The sequence below is a fragment of the Elephas maximus genome, chromosome X, assembly GCF_024166365.1.
Source record: "Elephas maximus indicus isolate mEleMax1 chromosome X, mEleMax1 primary haplotype, whole genome shotgun sequence".
In the NCBI taxonomy this organism is placed as follows: Eukaryota; Metazoa; Chordata; class Mammalia; order Proboscidea; family Elephantidae; genus Elephas; species Elephas maximus.
Genome location: NC_064846.1, coordinates 95046892 through 95061000, shown reverse-complemented (window position 1 = coordinate 95061000; position 14109 = coordinate 95046892). Strand labels below are relative to the sequence as shown.

The 14109-nt window shown below is 40.9% G+C and overlaps 1 long non-coding RNA gene across 1 annotated transcript in view; it reads left to right on the top strand.

The window, feature by feature from the left end:
- LOC126069695 (uncharacterized) overlaps positions 1-14109 on the top strand; it is a 112796-nt gene that overhangs the window by 96406 nt on the left and 2281 nt on the right. The window contains exon 2 of the long non-coding RNA XR_007516009.1: positions 13911-14009. This is a non-coding gene — a long non-coding RNA (uncharacterized LOC126069695). The remainder of the gene's footprint in view (positions 1-13910; positions 14010-14109) is intronic.

The window sequence follows — 14109 nt, the reverse complement described above, 5'->3', positions numbered from 1 at the left end:
TGGTGTTTTTCTTTTTGGATCAATCTTAAATGGGGTTCGATGAACACCTTGGATAGATATCCTTTCGTCTTTCATGATGTCAGGGAAGTTTTGTGTCAGGAGTTCTTCAACTATTTTCTCTGTGTTTTCTGTCCCTCCTCCCTGTTCTGGGACTCCAATCACCCGCAAGTTATCCTTCTTGATAGAGTCCCACATGATTCTTAGGGTTTCTTCATTTTTTTTTTAATTCTTTTATCTGATTTTTTTCCAGCTATGTTGGTGTTGATTCCCTGGTCCTCCGGATGTCCCAGTCTACATTCTAATTGCTCGAGTCTGCTCCTCTGACTTCCTATTGCGTTGTCTAATTCTGTAATTTTATTGTTAATCTTTTGGATTTCTACATGCTGTCTCTCTATGGATTCTTGCAACTTACTAATTTTTCCACTATGTTCTTGAATAATCTTTTTGAGTTCTTCAACAGTTTCATCAGTGTGTTCCTTGGCTTTTTCTGCAGTTTGCCTTATTTCATTTGTGATGTCTTGAGGCATTCTGTAAATTAGTTTTTTATATTCTGTATCTGATAATTCCAGGATTGTATCTTCATTTGGGAAAGATTTTGATTCTTTTGTTTGGGGGTTTGTAGAAGCTGTCATGGTCTGCTTCTTTATGTGGTTTGATATGGACTGCTGTCTCCGAGCCATCACTGGGAAACTAGTTTTTCCAGAAAATCCGCTAAAAAAATGCAGTCAGATCCCTATCAGAGTTCTCCCTCTGGTTCAGGCTATTCGGATGTTAATGGAGCCGCCTGGGGAGGGTGGCGGAGGGATCAGAGAGCTAGGAGTGTAAACCGCATAATATAGCCAGAGTTGTTTGTCTTACTTGGAATGACTCTTATATCTGAGATTTCCGCGGGGCGCGTCGCCTATATGTATTGGCTGTGTGGAGATTGCCCCCTGGGGGTTCTGGCCCGCTGGCGTCACGGTCAGATCCTCCGCTGTCAGCCCCCACCCCCAAGGTTAAGGCTCCCCTACTGGGACGGTGCACTCCCGTCTCCAAAATCAGTCGCTGCCTCCCAGGGACTCCCCGTCCCGCCAGTCGCGTCGCGCGCCTCTCCCGCGAACCGGGTGAGGTCCCCCCCGGGGTCAGCTCAGGAGAGCGGAGCAGGTCCCCGTGCCTGAGTCGCGACTGCGTGTCCCGGCTGGGGCGCCGCTCTCCCCCGTTCCAAGACCAGCCACTGCCTCCCGGGGACTTCTTCCACCGGCTACTCCGCCACACCGCCCGCGCAAACCAGCTGGGCCCGCTCGAACCGGTTGGGACGGTCCCGGGGTCAATTCAGGGAAATGTAGGTGATCCCCGCGCTCACGCCTCGCCCGCGCCCGCCAAAATCCCGGCGGGACGGCTCCCCGGCTGGGACGCTACTCTCCCCGCTCCAAGACCTGTCACTTCCTCCCGAGGACCTCTCCCTCCGGTGCGCCGCGCCGCTCGCGCGAACTGGGTGGGCCCGCCCGCACGAACGACTGGGCCCCCCCCGGGGTCAATTCGGGGAAATGTAGCTTGTCCCCGCGGTCGTGCCACGCCCACTCCCCGCCAAACTCCCGGCGGGACGGTTCCCCGGCTGGGACGCTGCTCTCCCCGCTCCAAGACCAGTCACTGCCTCCCGGGGACTTCTCCCACCGGCTGCGCCGCCACTCCGCCCACGCCAAGCGGCTGGGCTCCCTTCCGGGATGAGTTCGGGGGCTAGGGCTTGACCCCTTGTCTGTGCCGTCTGCCCCCCTGGGCTCTGCCCCAAATCGGGCTCCGAAGGTCACCTGCCAGGTACGCTGGCTCCTGGCTCTGAAAACAATCGCTGTCTCCCCGTATTTTGTTCGTTCTCCGACTCTAAATCTGTGTTTGTTGTTCAGAGTTCGTAGATTGTTATGTATGTGATCGATTCACTTGTTTTTCTGAGTCTTTGTTGCAAGAGGGATCCGCGGTAGCGTCCACCTAGTCCGCCGTCTTGGCCCCCTCTCAATTTTTTTTTTTATGGGTGTGCATATATCTGTTTGTGTGAAGGCTCTTATTTCTCTAGGGTATATTCCGACGAGTGGGATTTCTGGGTTGTATGATAGTTCTATTTCTAACTGTTTAAGATAACGCCAGATAGATTTCCAAAGTGGTTGTACCATTTTACATTCCCACCAGCAGTGTATGAGAGTTCCAATCTCTCCGCAGCCTCTCCAACATTTATTATTTTGTGTTGTTTGGATTAATGCCAGCCTTGCTGGTGTGAGATGGAATCTCATCGTCGTTTTAATTTGAATTTCTCTAATGGTTAATGATCGAGAGCATTTTCTCATGTATCTGTTGGCTGCCTGAATATCTTCTTTAGTGAAATGTGTGTTCATCTCCTTTGCCCACTTCTTGGTTGGGTTGTTTGCCTTTTTGTGGTTGAGTCCTGACAGAATCATGTAGATTTTAGAGATCAGGCGCTGGTCGGAGATGTCATAGCTGAAAATTCTTTCCCAATCTGTAGGTGGTCTTTTTACTCTTTTGGTGAAGTCTTTAGCTGAGCATAGGTGTTTGATTTTTAGGAGCTCCCAGTTATCGGGTTTCTCTTCATCACTTTTGGTAATGTTTTGTATTCTGTTTATGCCCTGTATTAGGGCTCCTAGGGTTGTCCCTATTTTTTCTTCCATGATCTTTATCGTTTTAGTCTTTATGTTTAGGTCTTTGATCCACTTGGAGTTAGTTTTTGTGCATGGTGTGAGGTATGGGTCCTGTTTCATTCTTTCGCAAATGGATATCCAGTTATGCCAGCGCCATTTGTTAAAAAGGCTATCTTTTCCCCAATTAATTGACACTGGTCCTTTGTCAAATATCAGCTGCTCATACGTGGATGGATCTATGTCTGGGTTCTCAATTCTGTTCCATTGGTCTATGTGCCTGTTGTTGTACCAGTAGCAGGCTGTTTTGACTACTGTGGCTGTATAATAGGTTCTGAAGTCAGGTAAAGTGAGGCCTCCCACTTTCTTCTTCTTTTTCAGTAGTGCTTTGCTTATCCGGGGCTTCTTTCCCTTCCCTATGAAATTGGTGATTTGTTTCTCTATCCCCTTAAAATATGACATTGGAATTTGGATCGGAAGTGCGCTAAATGTATAGATGGCTTTCGGTAGAATAGACATTTTTACTATGTTAAGTCTTCCTATCCATGAGCAAGGTATGTTTTTCCACTTAAGTATGTCCTTTTGAATTTCTTGTAGTAGAGCTTTGTAGTTTTCTTTGTATAGGTCTTTTACATCCTTGGTAAGATTTATTCCTAAGTATCTTATCTTCTTGGGGGCTACTGTGAATGGTATTGATTTGGTGATTTCCTCTTCGGTGTTCTTTTTGTTGATGTAGAAGAATCCAATTGATTTTTGTATGTTTATTTTATAACCTGAGACTCTGCCAAACTCTGCTATTCGTTTCAGTAGTTTTCTGGAGGATTCCTTAGGGTTTTCTGTGTATATAATCATGTCATCTGCAAATAGTGATAACTTTACTTCTTCCTTGCCAATCCGGGTACCTTTTATTTCTTTGTCTAGCCTAATTGCCCTGGCTAGGACTTCCAGCACGATGTTGAATAAAAGCGGTGATAGAGGGCATCCTTGTCTGGTTCCCGTTCTCAAGGGAAATGCTTTCAGGTTCTCTCCATTTAGAGTGATATTGGCTGTTGGCTTTGCATAGATGCCCTTTATTATGTTGAGGAATTTTCCTTCAATTCCTATTTTGGTGAGAGTTTTTATCATAAATGGGTGTTGGACTTTGTCAAATGCTTTTTCCGCATCAATTGATAAGATCATGTGGTTTTTGTCTTTTGTTTTATTTATGTAATGGATTACATTAATGGTTTTTCTGATATTAAACCAGCCTTGCATACCTGGTATAAATCCCACTTGATCAGGGTGAATTATTTTTTTGATGTGTTGTTGGATTCTATTGGCTAGAATTTTGTTGAGGATTTTTGCATCAATGTTCATGAGGGATATAGGTCTATAATTTTCTTTTTTTGTCATATCTTTACCTGGTTTTGGTATCAGGGAGATGGTGGCTTCATAGAATGAGTTGGGTAGTATTCCGTCATTTTCTATGCTTTGGGATACCTTCAGAAGTAGTGGTGTTAACTCTTCTCTGAAAGTTTGGTAGAACTCTGCAGTGAAGCCGTCCGGGCCAGGTCTTTTTTTTTGTTGGGAGTTTTTTCATTACCGTTTCAATCTCTTTTTTTGTTATGGGTCTATTTAGTTGTTCTACTTCTGAATGTGTTAGTTAAGTAGGTAGTGTTTTTCCAGGAATTCATCCATTTCTTCTAGGTTTTCAAATTTGTTAGAGTACAATTTTTCATAATAATCTGAAATGATTCTTTTAATTTCGTTTGGTTCTGTTGTGATGTGGTCCTTCTCGTTTCTTATTCGGGTTATTTGTTTCCTTTCCTGTATTTCTTTAGTCAGTCTAGCCAATGGTTTATCAATTTTGTTAATTTTTTCAAAGAACCAGCTTTTGGCTTTGTTAATTCTTTCAATTGTTTTTCTGTTCTCTAATTCATTTAGTTCAGCTCTAATTTTGATTATTTGGTTTCTTCTCGTGCCTGATGGATTCTTTTGTTGCTCACTTTCTATTTGTTCAAGTTGTGGGGACAGTTCTCTGATTTGGGCTCTTTCTTCTTTTTGTATGTGTGCATTTATCGATCTAAATTGGCCTCTGAGCACTGCTTTTGCTGTGTCCCAGAGGTTTTGATAGGAAGTATTTTCATTCTCGTTGCATTCTATGAATTTCCTTATTCCCTCCTTGATGTCTTCTATAACCCAGTCTTTTCTCAGGAGGGTATTGTTCATTTTCCAAGTATTTGATTTCTTTTCCCTAGTTTTTCTGTTATTGATCTCTAGTTTTATTGCCTTGTGGTCTGAGAAGATGCTTTGTAATATTTCGATGTTTTGGACTCTGCAAAGGTTTCTTTTATGACGTAATATGTGGTCTATTCTAGAGAATGTTCCATGTGCGCTAGAAAAAAAAGTATATTTTGCAGCAGTTGGGTGGAGAGTTCTGTATAAGTCAATGAGGTCAAGTTGGTTGGTTGTTGTAATTAGATCTTCCGTGTCTCTATTGAGCTTCTTACTGGATGTCCTGTCCTTCTCCGAAAGTGGTGTGTTGAAGTCTCCTACTATAATTGTGGAGGTCTCTATCTCACTTTTCAATTCTGTTAAAATTTGATTTATGTATCTTGCAGCCCTGTCATTGGGTGCATAAATATTTAATACGGTTATGTCTTCCTGATCAATTGTCCCTTGTATCATTATAAAGTGTCCTTCTTTATCCTTTGTGGTGGATTTAAGTCTAAAGCCTATTTTGTCCAAAATCAATATTGCTACTCCTCTTCTTTTTTGCTTATTGTTTGCTTGATATACTTTTTTCCATCCTTTGAGTTTTAGTTTGTTTGTGTCTCTAAGTCTAAGGTGTGTCTCTTGTAGGCAGCATATCGATGGATCGTGTTTCTTTATCCAGTCCGTGACTCTCTGTCTCTTTATTGGTGCACTTAGTCCATTTACATTCAGCGTAATTATAGATAAATAAGTTTTTAGTGCTGTCATTTTGATGCCTTTTCACGTGTGTTATTGGCCATTTCATTTTTCCCCATACTTTTTTGTGCTGAGGCGTTTTTCTTAGTAGATTGTGAGATCCTCATTTTCATAATGTTTAACTTTATGTTAGTTGAGTCGTTACGTTTTTCTCGACTTTTTTCTTGAGTTATGGAGTTGATATTCCTTTTTGTGGTTACCTTATTATTTACCCCTATTTTTCTAAGGAAAAACCTAACTTGTATCGTTCTATATCGCCTTGTATCACTCTCCATCTGGCAGTTCAATGCCTCCTATATTTAGTCCCTCTTTTTGATTATTGTGATCTTTTACCTATTGATTTCCATGGTTCCCTGTTATGTGTATTATTTTGTTTATTTATTTATTTTTTAGAATTACTCTTAATTTGTTTGTTTTTGTGCTTTCCCTATTTGAGTTGCGTTGATATCAGGACGTTCTGTTTTGTGACCTTGTATTGTGCTGGTACCTGATATTATTGGTCATCAGGCCAAACAATCTCCTTTAGCATTTCTTGCAGTCTTGGTTTAGTTTTTGCAAATTCTCTAAACTTGTGTTTGTCTGTAAATATCTTAATTTCTCCTTCATATTTCAGAGAGAGTTTTGCTGGATATATGATCCTTGGCTGGCAGTTTTTCTCCTTCAGTGCTCTGTATACGTCGTCCCATTCCCTTCTTGCCTGCATGGTTTCTGCTGAGTAGTCAGAACATATTCTTATTGATTCTCCCTTGAAGGAAACCTTTCTTTTCTCCCTGGCTGCTTTTAAAATTTTCTGTTAGTCTTTGGTTTTGGCGAGTTTGATGATAATATGTCTTGGTGTTTTTCTTTTTGGATCAATCTTAAATGGGGTTCGATGAACACCTTGGATAGATATCCTTTCGTCTTTCATGATGTCAGGGAAGTTTTGTGTCAGGAGTTCTTCAACTATTTTCTCTGTGTTTTCTGTCCCTCCTCCCTGTTCTGGGACTCCAATCACCCGCAAGTTATCCTTCTTGATAGAGTCCCACATGATTCTTAGGGTTTCTTCATTTTTTTTTTAATTCTTTTATCTGATTTTTTTCCAGCTATGTTGGTGTTGATTCCCTGGTCCTCCGGATGTCCCAGTCTACATTCTAATTGCTCGAGTCTGCTCCTCTGACTTCCTATTGCGTTGTCTAATTCTGTAATTTTATTGTTAATCTTTTGGATTTCTACATGCTGTCTCTCTATGGATTCTTGCAACTTACTAATTTTTCCACTATGTTCTTGAATAATCTTTTTGAGTTCTTCAACAGTTTCATCAGTGTGTTCCTTGGCTTTTTCTGCAGTTTGCCTTATTTCATTTGTGATGTCTTGAGGCATTCTGTAAATTAGTTTTTTATATTCTGTATCTGATAATTCCAGGATTGTATCTTCATTTGGGAAAGATTTTGATTCTTTTGTTTGGGGGTTTGTAGAAGCTGTCATGGTCTGCTTCTTTATGTGGTTTGATATGGACTGCTGTCTCCGAGCCATCACTGGGAAACTAGTTTTTCCAGAAAATCCGCTAAAAAAATGCAGTCAGATCCCTATCAGAGTTCTCCCTCTGGTTCAGGCTATTCGGATGTTAATGGAGCCGCCTGGGGAGGGTGGCGGAGGGATCAGAGAGCTAGGAGTGTAAACCTCATAATATAGCCAGAGTTGTTTGTCTTACTTGGAATGACTCTTATATCTGAGATTTCCGCGGGGCGCGTCGCCTATATGTATTGGCTGTGTGGAGATTGCCCCCTGGGGGTTCTGGCCCGCTGGCGTCACGGTCAGATCCTCCGCTGTCAGCCCCCACCCCCAAGGTTAAGGCTCCCCTACTGGGACGGTGCACTCCCGTCTCCAAAATCAGTCGCTGCCTCCCAGGGACTCCCCGTCCCGCCAGTCGCGTCGCGCGCCTCTCCCGCGAACCGGGTGAGGTCCCCCCCGGGGTCAGCTCAGGAGAGCGGAGCAGGTCCCCGTGCCTGAGTCGCGACTGCGTGTCCCGGCTGGGGCGCCGCTCTCCCCGTTCCAAGACCAGCCACTGCCTCCCGGGGACTTCTTCCACCGGCTACTCCGCCACACCGCCCGCGCAAACCAGCTGGGCCCGCTCAAACCGGTTGGGACGGTCCCGGGGTCAATTCAGGGAAATGTAGGTGATCCCCGCGCTCATGCCTCGCCCGCGCCCGCCAAAATCCCGGCGGGACGGCTCCCCGGCTGGGACGCTACTCTCCCCGCTCCAAGACCTGTCACTTCCTCCCGAGGACCTCTCCCTCCGGTGCGCCGCGCCGCTCGCGCGAACTGGGTGGGCCCGCCCGCACGAACGACTGGGCCCCCCCCGGGGTCAATTCGGGGAAATGTAGCTTGTCCCCGCGGTCGTGCCACGCCCACTCCCCGCCAAACTCCCGGCGGGACGGTTCCCCGGCTGGGACGCTGCTCTCCCCGCTCCAAGACCAGTCACTGCCTCCCGGGGACTTCTCCCACCGGCTGCGCCGCCACTCCGCCCACGCCAAGCGGCTGGGCTCCCTTCCGGGATGAGTTCGGGGGCTAGGGCTTGACCCCTTGTCTGTGCCATCTGCCCCCCTGGGCTCTGCCCCAAATCGGGCTCCGAAGGTCACCTGCCAGGTACGCTGGCTCCTGGCTCTGAAAACAATCGCTGTCTCCCCGTATTTTGTTCGTTCTCCGACTCTAAATCTGTGTTTGTTGTTCAGAGTTCGTAGATTGTTATGTATGTGATCGATTCACTTGTTTTTCTGAGTCTTTGTTGCAAGAGGGATCCGCGGTAGCGTCCACCTAGTCCGCCGTCTTGGCCCCCTCTCAATTTTTTTTTTTTATGGGTGTGCATATATCTGTTTGTGTGAAGGCTCTTATTTCTCTAGGGTATATTCCGACGAGTGGGATTTCTGGGTTGTATGATAGTTCTATTTCTAACTGTTTAAGATAACGCCAGATAGATTTCCAAAGTGGTTGTACCATTTTACATTCCCACCAGCAGTGTATGAGAGTTCCAATCTCTCCGCAGCCTCTCCAACATTTATTATTTTGTGTTGTTTGGATTAATGCCAGCCTTGCTGGTGTGAGATGGAATCTCATCGTCGTTTTAATTTGAATTTCTCTAATGGTTAATGATCGAGAGCATTTTCTCATGTATCTGTTGGCTGCCTGAATATCTTCTTTAGTGAAATGTGTGTTCATATCCTTTGCCCACTTCTTGATTGCAAGATTAAAAAAAGCCCAAAACAGGATAAAGACGATGTTATTATATAAAAGAAGACAACATTAAAATAATAAAGAGGGACTAAGAAATGTCATCATAAACCTTCCGTATGGAGAGGAAGATACGGCAATGGAAAGAAATAAAAGTTAGTTATAAATTTAGAAAAACGGGGGTAAATAATAAAGTAACCACAAAGGAGACATACTGTCCTACTCATCAAGAGAACATACAAGGGAAAAATACAGACTCAGCAGAGACAAAATCAACAACAACAAATATGAGGAAAGGACAATATATAAAGATAATCTACTCAGCACATAAAATCAAGTGGGAAAAAGAAACTATCAAAACACAAAAAAAGACATCAAAATGATAGCACTAAATTCATACCTATCCGTAATTACCCTGAATATAAATGGACTAAATGCACCAATAAAGAGACAGAGAGTGGCAGAGTGGATTAAAAAACAAGATCCATCTATATGCTGCCTACAAGAGACACACCTTAGACTTAGAGGCACAAACAAACTAAAATTCAAAGGATGGAAAAAAATATATCAAGCCAAAACAATCAAAAAAGAATAGGAGTGGCAATATTAATTTCTGACAAAATAGACTCTAAAGTTAAATCCATCATAAAGGGTAAGGAAGAACACTATACAATGACTAAAGGGACAATACACCAAGAAGATATAACCATATTAAATATTTATGGAGCCAATGACAGGGCTACAAGATAAATAAAACAAACTCTATCAGCATTGAAAAGTGAGATAGACAGCTCCAAAATAATAGTAGGAGACTTCAACACACCACTTTCAGTGAAGGACAGGACATCCAGAAAGAAGCTCAGTAAAGACTCGGAAGATCTAAATGCCCACAATCAAACAACTTGACCTCGTAGACATATACAGAACACTCCACCCAACAGCAACCAACTATACTTTCTTTTCTAGTGCACATGGAACATTCTCTAGAATAGATGACATATTAGGTCATAAAGCAAGCCTTAACAGAATGAAAACATTGGAATATTACAAAGCATCTTCTCTGATCATAAGGCCATTAAAGCACGATAAAAATTATTTAAAAAAATTGAAGATCATTTAGTTAAAATGCTGATTCATTAAATCATTTGTAGATAGCAACAATTAATGCATTGCCTGTTGATAACTTCTTGATGTTACTGGGTGGAAACCCCAAGTTCTTACTGGGCATGACTCATATTGGCCAATAAATGAGAGACCGAGGTCAGAGAACAAGACGGTCACATTTACTTCATTGTAAAAGGAAATGGGGTCACTTGGAGCTACTGCTACCAAGACTTCTGGCCAAGGGTGGACAGGCAGGTTACTTTTCAAGGGGTTTACAAATAGGGAGTTCATACAAGTTACCTCAGCAACATTCTTAATTATACTAAGCAGGTGCAATGGGGTTTACAAATAAACTCCAAGCAAAAGCAGGATTCAAACGCAAAGCTGAGCGGGATGGGGGAGCCCAACAAAGGAAATGATTTTGTAATACAACACTGTGGGGGAGGAAGCCAGGTAAAGAATACAGCACTGTCCGGGTTCTGTCTCACTCTTCTCATTCAAGACCAGTGTCCATTTTGAACTATAGCCTGGTTCAGAATTGTTTGGCATATTTTCAGGGATGGGCAGATATTGAACCTAGGCCTTTCATTCTGGCCACTGACCTCTTGTTGGTTTATAACTATTTAAAAAGAGTGGCTTTTATGTCCTCTTTATGTCAATGTGTCCCTAAAAGATTTTTTTTTCAGCTTGTCTTAGCTATTGTCTTTATACCTCAGGTCCCAGTTGATGTGTCTTTATGAGTTTTTGTGAGTCCAGCTCCAGCTGGGTCACATTCTTTATGCTCAAGGCCTGGGAATAACGGCTCCAATATTATCTCCTAAATCATTCTTTTCTTTTGATTGGAGATTGAAGATATTAATCCCTGGATCTAGTCAAGCCTTAAATGGTGGCCATTGCAGGCTATTTAAACTCATGGTGCTGGTTTTCCACCAGATACCTTTTGGTTTTTCACCAGGATATTAAGTAAAATCTATGTTCTTATTAAGCAAGAGCATTGCCGGAGTGAGCAGACTCAATGTACATCAACATTTTAGCCCGAGGCCTTCTTTTACCCTTTTAGGTGTGTAAGACAATCAAAGATAAATTTTGTTGTGCATAATGCTATCAGGATGCAGACTAACGATATTACTATTCCTTGCAGTGGTGATCTAGCCCATGTACATATTCCTGATGTTACCCAACCAAATAAATCTGGTGTTTGTAAGGGTGTTACAGAGCATAACCAAGTAGCTTGTTAATTCTATGTATATACTGTTCTACTTTTCCTGTGTTTTTATCCAAATACAACAAGAGATATTTGCTACAGCATAGGCTATACTTTCTTGGGTTATTAAAAAATTCTTAAGGCTATTTTGTTGTCTCATGTCACCTTGGCTAATGAGGTCAGAAATTACTGTTTTGTCCTTATCTCGTCAGTAACTTTGTCTGTTATTTGTCCCATAAAGATCGATAAATTTCTTAAAGATTTCTCCAATTCAACTATATCATAACTAGAAAATGAAGCTACTAACCATACCCTGAGTGTTGGACCAATGAGTTTCTTTGTGAATCTCATTTTATAGTGTGTAACTATTTAGTATTACCGTTCAATATTTTACTAGTATCTTTACTATGAATATCTGAAGGTAATATTAAAATTCTCAAAGTGCATTGTCCGTGCATTCACCAAGAATCTAAACAAAAGATTACCCACATAAACTCACTGTCAGTCTTGAAGAGAACATTTAAAACCAGTATAGTTGGATCCACACACATAAACTTTGTCTAGAGGAAACAGAAGGTATAGAAAAATTTACATGTGACAGCAAGATTTTCATCAGAGAATACATGATTAACAAGATGATATAGGTTGGACCCCTACTGTTAGAGGTCTTTAGTTAATCTGTTTAAAACATACTAAGTGTTCTTAAGGGCAAGCTGTCCCTCCTTACTCTACCTATTAACAGTCATGGGTCACTTTATCAGAAGCAGTAGTGTCACAAAACTGTTTTTATGAGAGAAGAACTTCTAATTAAAGACTTACAATATCTGAACTCATTAGTTAAATAATGTAGGAGAAAGGAAAATGGTTTCTTATATCTAGAAAGTCGGACCTTAAAATATTGAAAATATTCCCACATAAAACCCATAGTTTCCTTTCATTTAATCAGTCTTATGTAGTTGATTTCTGTTCCACGTGATTCTGGATCAGCCACAGTCAGCTTCTGTAGAGGAGTTCTGGAAATTTTATTCAGTCTAGTCGGTCCTTTCTGCAAGTCCAATACAGTCCATCTTTTTGCTGAGATATTTTGGTCAAACATTTTCAGCAAACCAGCAAAATAAAAACTTATCTGCAGATGAAAACTGAATATGGCCATGATTAACTTGTAAAAATAATACTCTTAAAAGTGAAAGACATGATAGAAATTAATTAAAAGCATAACATAAAAGCCAAATAAAATCAGTTTAAAAAAATCATTAGATAAAAATATCTCTAAATAAACCATTAACTGTATTTTTAAAGATCTTCACATATAATACATAATAATCTTGAGACATAATACCTGGATATACCAAGTCAGGATATACCAAGAATATACCAAGATTATCAAATCTTTAAATACCTGAATAGTAATAAAAGAAAACTTCATAGGTAAATGATGTGAATTCTCAGTTAAACCATTGGCTTTGATAAAGTTGCAACCAAGTTACCAATTAAGAAATAATAATAAAATTCTGACATAATATGCATTTACTGGCTAAGATACGGCAAAAACACAAGAGTATAAATCTTAACGGAAGAGAATCAGGCATTTTTCTTGATTTTGACAACACCTTCCATAAAAATTAAATAAAACTTCTTAGCGTATTTCCTTTATAAAATTTTTTTGTGGCTTCCCTTGAAGTTTCAGAGTTGTCAGGAATTTATTATAGGTCATGGTGAAACAATAGTTAAGTTATTTAATCAAAGATTTTAAAGTAAAAATCTAGGGTTTTTTTTTTTTTTTTTTTTCCTGAAAGCCATGCAGCTTGGTTTTTGGCTCAGGAATCTTATTCTAATGAGAGGCCGAACCTCTGCCTTTGAGGCAGATTACACAAAGAATAAATTAACCCTTCAACTCAGAAATTAAAGAAAATTTTGTTATTTTAACAGGAAGAAACGCAATTTTTGGTTTTATATTTTATTTAACTTCAAAGCTCCTAAAAATTTCAAAAATTAAACCATTAAACTTTAGTCAGATAAAACTTTTAACCATATCAAATAAACTTTGTTTTAATAAACCTCTTAAATGTTGTCTTTGTTGCATATCTCTTAGAGTGAATCTCTTTAAATGGCAAAAATGAACTCACTCAGTAGCAGATCCAAATATACACATGTATGTATCCTTTCTCTTGTGGCATAAAAAGCTAAAACATATAAGCTTAAATTATGATGATTTTGGAAATAATACTGGAGTCATTATTCCTTGTTCTTGAGCATAGACGGTTTGACCCAGCTGGAGCTGGGCTCACAGGGACTCGCAAGGACACATCAACTGGGCCCTGAGTTATAAATACAATAGCTAAAATAATCTTGGAAAATATCTTTTATGGAACCTTTCACGTATGCCAATCTAACAGAATACAAAAGACTTTTCACTCTTTTTTTCTATCAGCATTTAGTGAATGGAAAATTTGTTGCACCAATGAAGACCCTCCTGACTGTCATTACTGAAACTTACTGAAACCTGTACAGAAGATTGTTGAGAGGGACAATTCAAAATGTAGGATCACAGTTTCTAGCCAATCTGTGAGAAGATGAAGCTTTCAATGGTTTTGCCCATTTTGTAGTATTAGTATATACTGATGACTCTGTAATGTTCTTTGGACTCAGGCAGACATGATTGTGGCGGCACGCTTGTCCCTTTTCCCACTTTTGTCTGTTCTGTAATATTTCCTTTGACTTGGGCAGACATGGCTCTGGCAACACGCTTGTCCTCTTCTCAATTTTGCCTTTTTGAATATATGCTTTACTAAACTTTATGATGTTTTGTTTTTACCATACAACAGTTAATGACATAGTACTCAAGGGTTTCTGAAGCTACAAATGTTACTGCAAATCGCCAATTCAAGCAGCCTGCCGCAAAGCCAATACTGAGACAGGAGGAGGTAAGCAGCAAGAGGGCTTTATTGAATACCGGTGTCCAAGAGACAGAGGGGGTTAAATTTCTCTCAAATTCTGTCTGACTCTAAAGGTCTAACTGGAGGG